Below are 8,154 nucleotides of genomic sequence, written 5' to 3'. Positions count from 1 at the left end.
GAAATCAGTCAGCAAGGATTAAGCCCTGAGTCAGCATGTCTCCTGAGGAGGGGTCAAGGCAAGAATAACTTTTAGCAGTATTTGCAGAAATAATGATAAGCAGATTTCAAGATGAGGAAGCAGGGGGGATGAAAAAGCCCAAGATTTCTCAACCCTCCTCACAAAATAAATGTCTGCCTTAAAAAGACTGAGAGTGGAGTTCAAAAGTATTGCGTGCTTAGCCAGAAGGAGCTTACCAGGTTTTGAAGCATTCAGTACTGAAAAGTTCTGAAGCTGGTAGCATCTAAGAGAGTCAAAACAGACACATACAGAAGCTTCAGCATGGGCATTGATGGAAATGTTGGTCTGATTTATAGCTGTGGATCAGAGTGAAAATTTCTGGTTTGTTACAGTGACAGCCTTCATTTGGACATTATACATTTGAACAGCTTTGGCCTACCAAAATGCAACAGAGTCAGTCTGAGAAAAATCAGTTGATTTTCCAGATGACTTAAAGGTTTGTGACATTTCTTTGAATGGTTACAATATTGGGGATGTTGCATAAGACTTCTTTCTTCTACCCCAGTTTTTTTATTTTCAGACGTAGCACATCTTTTCTCTATGCTGCAACATTCTGTTAACATGCTGTAAACTCAGGATTTAAACAACCTTAACTGAATTCCTGGATTTGGGGTGTTTGTTCTGGGGATGTTTGCAACACCCTGGCAATGGGTGTGTTTTGCTCCTGCCCAGACTTACTGATAAGTTCTCTCAACCTTCACCTAATTTCTGTCCTTGTGAACAAACAGGCAACTAAATATTTCTGAAGGGAGGTTGTATATCTAGCAGCAGCAGCCACGATGGCTCCTAAGAGCAGGGCAATTGGTGGGGAGGCAGCCTGCAGCACCAGGGAGGTCACTCTGGGCAATAAAAAGACCTGGGAAGAAAAACACAACCTGGACCTGCTGGGAGCTTCTGTGTTTGCTTCTGAGGTTACTGGACCACAATGGCTACTCCAACCTTGCAATGCTGTGAGCAGGACCTGATGGGGATGAAGAGCACAGTCTGGAGTCCGTTGCACCTGGTCCCCATGCTTGGGGCTGCCTGTCAACAAGGTGCCTCTGACAACCTGACACCAGCCAGCAGGAACCTTAGGCAGAAAGGTTTGGATGGGATTTATTTTGCCCAAACACATCACAGCATGCCATGCCATCAGGAAGAAACAACCCGGGCTTTATTTGCAACAGGCAAACTCAGTGATAAAATACAGTGGCTGGTAAAAATGCTACTGTGATGGTTAGGCATGGGGTGCAATACTGCTCCCTTCACATGATGGATTCTCAAGAGCCAGGGGTACATGGGATGGGCTTTTTTCTTACCCAAGTTTTGCAAGGTGGGGGAAATGTTTTGACTTAAACAACAGGAGAGGCAAAATTAGAGTTGAATTTCATTAGCAAAATTTTTTTTTCTTTTTTAAAACTTTCAATTAAAAAGAGAAAAAAGTCCTCAAGTTCCTCCAATTTAACCCAGTCCCACCAATGTTAAGCAAGGCTTCAGTGGGCTTGGAGGAAGATCCAGGCAAAACAATTTTCCTCTTAAACAGAAGCAAATGAGATTTTAATTTCATAATGTAGTTAATTAACTACACCAGTATTGATAAAAACAGTTAAGATGCCCTAAAAAATGTTTAGTAAAGCCAGCTTACTTCATGTCTGACACCAGCGGTGTTTGAAACAAAGCATTAAAAGCCCTTCCAAGAGGCACAGGAGAGCTGCTCATAACGTCCTACCAATAAGAGAAGCTTAAGGAGGAGATAAACAAACCTCTCAGATGCAGCATCTGAGAAGACAGGAGCCAGAGGAGAACCAAGCTGTGTGCTAGAACCCATTCAAACAGAGATAGAAACTGGGGAGACACAAAAAGTAAATGCATTCCTGTCTACTAGAAAGAATTTCCAGTTACAGGAGAAGGGAAACCTCCTTCTTTCATTCCTCCCTTTGTTCTGTTAGTTTGTTATCTAGTCCTTCAAAATTGTGCAAATGAAGTAAATTCCTGAGCTATTTTCTCACCATACTCTTGCACCATTCTCTTTCTCTTTTTTTTTTTTTCTCTCTCCTATCTGGAACCGGTCAGAAACAAAAAACAAAGCCCTTTACTCTGATGTCCTGATCCCTGGAGAAGCTAAGTGACAATGTAGACCAACACCTTTCATCCAAGAAGGCAACCCTCAGAGCTGCACAAGAGGCATCAGCCTGGGCAGGAGGGGGGCTGCAACATTACCCTGAGAAAGGCAAAACCATCAAGACACTGTGCCCTGCCCGCGTCTTTCCCGTCTTTCCCGTGTGCAGCTCCTAATCTAGCAGCAGCCCATAGGGAGGAGGAGGAAGGACTCTTTTTGCACTTAAATTCCTCACTATGGTGAAAGCTGAGGAAGTAAGTCTGGTGTCCTTCAGCAGCCATGAACAACACCCCACCTTCTTCCTGGGATCAGTTTTGAAAACCAAGTGTCTTTGTGTCCTCAGGAACAAATTTCCAGTACCTTTGACACTGGGCAAAGGTTGAAGCTAAGAGTGTCTGGGTCTTTAAGCCATCCAGACCTTAACTCCTATGGCTCTCATGTAGGTTAAGCCTTGATGGCTCTGGGCTCATAATGGATCATTGAGAAATAACTGTGAATATTCTTCTAAAGTTGGTGGGTTCTTTTCCCCCTATGCATTACTGATTTGTACTGTCAACCATAACCATAGACTGCCATGGAGCAAGACCTCTTAAGGGCCACACTTCAGCAGAGATGACTCACAAGCTGATACAGGTCAGATGATAAACTGGGTCCTCAGTGCAGAACCAGCCCTATTCCATGCCCTGCAAAGCTGTGCCTGTTGCAGCTTCATAGGCTTGTTGCACATGAGCAAAAGCATGTAAGGATGGATGTCTTGGGCAGTGCAGGCATGATCTGTGGTGACCTGCAGTAGAGGTTCACCTTCCAGCAGAACTTCACGCTGCAAACAGTACAAGTCATCCATGGCAGAGAATTTAGGTGCAGGGCTAGTAGCAGCTGAGCTCAGGATGTCAGTCTGGGTCAAACATTGCTAATATTAAAGGCTAAGATCTACAACAGAAAAATGACATGTTTCCAAAGGGGTCAGATAACCTAGGAAAGCACCTCATCTTTTATTATGTTTCTTCATTTTATTACAGAGTAACAAAGCACCATAGTGACCTCCCACACTACCACAGGGCACTAATTTATAGCATAGTCATTTATAAACTACTTTATTTATATTACTTGGCCTTTTTCCTCTATCAATATGACCTAAACCCCACCATCCATCGGTGGATTGTTTTCCACCAGTACTTGTATCAGGAATGTCGAGCTGAAGAGTTGCACAAGATACACAAGGGCTGCAGCTGCTGGGGCAGTCCCTTTCTTGCACCCTCAGGATGGCAGCTCTGCTGGAAATGTTTGTAAATGTAAATGTAAAAAAAAGTTAACACTTCCCATGTATAAACTAAGTCTGTGTTGTATTTTATTTTGCCTGAGCTAATTCATCATTATCCAGATATACACTCAATATGGCCAATCTTCCCCAGACTTTATAAATATGATATAATAAGTACCCTTCAGGTTGTTACATGGTATTTTTAGTTAGGAGATGTTGCTAGCACTGCTGTGCACAACAAACAGACTGCAATGTTGTCTGACCACAAAAGCAGATTTGCCAAGTCTCAAAATACAGTGTTAACAAATCACCTTCTATTAAAACTAACGGTAAAAAGCTACCCCGATGCACTGGAAGCTCAGCAGCTGTGTGAATGATTGCCACTGTCTGTTTGAGGGAGGATGCACAAGCAGATAGAGAGGACGTGCTCCAGCAGTGGCTAAACCCTATGTGACCGGTATTTGTTTCCTCCCGCGAGTTATTTTCCACAGCAATTTTCTTCCAGTTGGACTCAAGACACACTAAGGCTTCAAACCCCACCCACCCCCATCAGGAAAAAAACTCCACTGCCTCTTATAAACAAATCAAATCACAAGACTTAAATCTGAAGTCTTACCTGGTCTGACAACTAGCTTTTCCATGGATTAGGCTGTTCCAGACTGTCAGGTTTTGCTATAAAAGTAAAGCAGTTTTTTCTTACAATTGTATACCTCTGTATCTATTTTACCTGCAGTGATCATGGCAATGGCAACTGATCATAAAGCACAGTAATAAGTCTCACTTGCAGGAGCATATGAGCACATTTATTACAGCACACCTTAGAAGCTGCAGGGAGCAAGGACATTTGCGGCAAGTTGAAATGCAAGTTTTTCCTGTTCCCTGGTGACAAGTGAAGAACATGATGGCGCGCCCGCTGTTCGCTGTTGCACTTGTTAAATTTTTTGTATGAATAGCTGTCTTACTGAGATGAGAAAATTTCATTCCGTTCGTGGGTGTGATGAGAACCATCAGCTACAGATTCAGACATTCCTATAAATATACTTGAAGCACTTCTGATCCTGAAATGGTCCTCAGGTCCTCTGACCTAGTCAAAACTTTGTATCAGGCTACATGGTTAGACCCTTGTTTTCTGCTCCATACTGAAAGGAAGCTCATGTAAAGAACAGGCCTCAGCTAGTTGTTGACACAAATCCAAAATACTGGTCGTTTATAGGAAACGGAACTTGGCAACTTGGGTTTTTTTCATATTAGCTTTGGGGTTTTTTTTAGGGAAATGAGATCTATGCAGTTGCCTTATCTTGTACTGTCTTTCTTCCCATTTTCTTACCCCCAGCACTTTTTAAATCACAAGCTGAGTTCAGCCAAAATGGTATCAACCATAGCATGAGGTTCTTGATAAAAGCCTTTCTTTACTGTTTTGATAACCTGATTAACAGGCTCTTGGGTAAGGGCCAAATGCAGAGAGGCAGACATTGCTTCTCTCCTGTGGAGGTCACACAGTAAGACTGAGAGGGCAAAAATTCAAGAAAGTTTATTTTCTCTTTCTTCCCTCTGCCATAGCTAGAGAGGGCCGACCGCATTGCAGACAGCTGTACACCATGGGGTCTGCTTGCTGCTGGGACCCTGTGTAGAAAAAGGTCCCAGTGATTCAGCTTTAAACATCTACATTATATTGGCCTTCACATCTGTGATCCTGCAGTCATCTCCTCGTGTAGTGGTGCTGCAGCACCAAATGGACCAAGCTCTGAGCAACCCATCCCACCCCAGAACTGCTCAGTTTTGGCAGGAGGTTGGACTCAAGACCCCCAGGGGGTCTGAAGAGGGGGGATTTAGGTTAGATATAGGGACGAAATTCTTCACTAAGAGTGGTGAGGCACTGGCACGGGTTGCCCAGAGAAGCTGCGGATGCCCCATTCCTGGAAGTGTTCAAGGCCAGGGCGGATGGAGCTTTGAGCAACCTGGTCTAGCAGGAGGTATCCCTGACCGTGGCAGGGGCATCAGAACTAGGTGATCTTTAAGGTTCCTTCCAACCCAAACCATTTTATGATAATTCTATGATTAAATGCTTGTGTACAGCAGGAGAACAGCATACTTGCAGCTTATTTTTGCTCAGGTGTTAGTTATGGGCTCTGTATGCTAAACAGATTAACCCTGATAACAAGCATTGGTGGTGGTCAGGATGTACTTCTTCCCCCAGTTCCTCCTGTGTGGGCTTTCAAAGAAGCACTAACCAACAGCGGCGCAAACAGACAGAGCTGCTATCTTAATGGCTCACATTAGTGGAACCACCCCAATAGCAGAAGTCCCTAATTTGTGCAAGGCCTTGGCATGATAATCACAACTAAGCAGAAGTATTTGCACAATCTCCAGTTATTATTTAATCCAACACCTAGGGCAAAACATCAGGCTATTGTCTTGCAAAAGTCCAGAGTGATGTCAAGGGCCGTAAAATTCCTTACATGAGCTTTCTCAATTCAGGCTCAGAAAAACACAAATAAAAACATGACTCATGTTCTGACAGAGCAGCCGAGTCTCATCCTCCACTTTGAGCAGCAGATGAGCAGGCATGTCCCTGCATATTACCATCCTTCTTGTCTTGATTAGGCAGGTTTCCTTCTAAAACAAAAGCTAATGATTTTGCTCACTACATGAGAAGTGAAAGCTGGAGTTTCTTTCTCCAGTCTTCTTCAAAACTTACCTCCAAAGAGTAGCCCTCAGGCAACAGGCACATCTCCTTGAAACACATGCAGACTGACAGAAGTACACACAAATTATAAATTCCTATATATTCCCCATAGTTAGCCAGTAAGCCTAGAAGTCTCGGGGGAGCTTGTTAAAAACACACAATTCCCCCCCCCCCCCCAACCTGTGTGTGCAGGTACCCCCAGGAGAGCAGGGAGGAATATAAACAGAAAATTCACAGGTGTTTGGTCCTTGCATAGGCAGACAGCAAAGGGAAGCTCTTCCATCAGGGCAGCCAAAGTTCACACAGCCATCTCCCACCGCCATCCCTCCCTACACCCACGCAGTCTTTGTTTTCCTGGGGGTATTATGCTATTTAGCAGCATTTTGGTTGCTTCACCCAGCAGATCTTGGCATCACCTGGAGTTTCATCTGAGAGAAACTTAGCATGTACCTGGAAGTTGTTCCCACCAGAGGATTGGAGCCACACAGCAGAGGCTGTTGTAGAGAGCAACCTCTGGAGAACAAGTCCTCCTATCCCCAACTGAAACCAGACAAACTGCAGCTACCAGGCTCCTTTAATGCTGATGGCAACTAGCTCCCCTGACAAGCCATCTCCAGGAGAGGAGAAGCTCTAATTGGTGCTAATTGGTCAAAATTGCTTTCAGGTGTTACAGAGAAGTTGTCTGCTGACATCAAGCCAGCACTTCATGAACGTCAGGCAGACCTGATGGTTCATATTGGATCAACATACTATGAGATGATGTGGTAGTACAAAACAGACTGGAGTCAGGCATGGGCATGCAGGTCACCATTAGCCAGAGCATCTGGCAGAAACGTGCGTGCTTTTTCTTTACAAGCCTGGCTTTATGCCAGCTGCAGGAAAGCCAGCCAATACCCGGTCCATTACAGAGCCTACTGGTACAAGAGAAATCACCCCGCTTTTTTAGCATATTTAAAACATCTGATTGAGGGGTTTTTTTAGGAAGCAAACACTGTGTGTCATTACAGCCAAGAGCTATGAATCGGTTGAAGAGTCATGGTGTTAGGTTTACTGTGACATCAGAACATGGCTTCATCACAAATTGAGTCTCCTCAAGTCTTGTCTCAGATGTATCATCTATTTTCTAGAGTACCAAATTCAACATTTAAAAGGACTTTCAGTAAGAAAGGGTTATGCCAACAGAGGTCAGTGCATCACCATAACTCAGTCTTTCCTAATCTTAACTGGTAGATTATTTTTTTAATGAGAGGAATTATTTAAGAGGTATTTTAAGAGGAATCATCCTAGTCACTAGCTCATCCCAAGAACAATAATAGAATAATGAACAACAAAACTCCCTGTTTTTAAAGGAAAATAGAGAATTTTAGTGAACCTAGCATTTTTTTACATTAATTCCTCCTCCACCCCTCAACCACACACAAACATTTAAAGCAGATGCTGAAAATAAATGAGAAGCTCATAAAATTACCCTATGTAGGTTTATTAGAAAAGTCACTAATATGACTGGAAATGTACCTGTCAGTACATTCCACATAATGAAGAGAAACTACAGCTCACCTTAGGACATTGTCTTTACATCAACAAGCAACTGTATGTCAAAACGTGTAGCTGAAATGGATAAAGCCGTTTGTTAAGCAGGAAATCTAATTTCTGCCCTATTAAGAAACCCCTAGTGACAGATTGTAGAAAATAGGAACTCTTTCTTGTTGACCTGCCTCTTAAGGAAAATCAAGAACAAATTCCTAGCATAGCCACCTCAAAGCTGCCTTTGGCAGCTTTGGTGCCTGCTTGCTAGGCAGAGATCACCCACACTGCAGAGGTGAGCGGTAAGGACACAGAGCTGACTCAAGTTACTCCCACTCACTCCTGTGAAAGCGGGTGCAAACAGACCTCATTGACATTGGCGGGGTGGGAGGAGGATGGAGCAACAGCAGCAGCCAGAGGAGGAAAGATGGGGTCTGCAGGGCTTGCTATCAGCTTTCCTGGGCATTAATTTTTGCCTTCCCTTCTCTCAGCAGCTACTCCCACTATGTCCTATTACCAACCTCT

This window comes from Falco rusticolus, chromosome 2 (assembly GCF_015220075.1).
Source record: "Falco rusticolus isolate bFalRus1 chromosome 2, bFalRus1.pri, whole genome shotgun sequence".
Classification (NCBI taxonomy): domain Eukaryota; kingdom Metazoa; phylum Chordata; class Aves; order Falconiformes; family Falconidae; genus Falco; species Falco rusticolus.
This window is presented reverse-complemented; position numbering follows the sequence as displayed.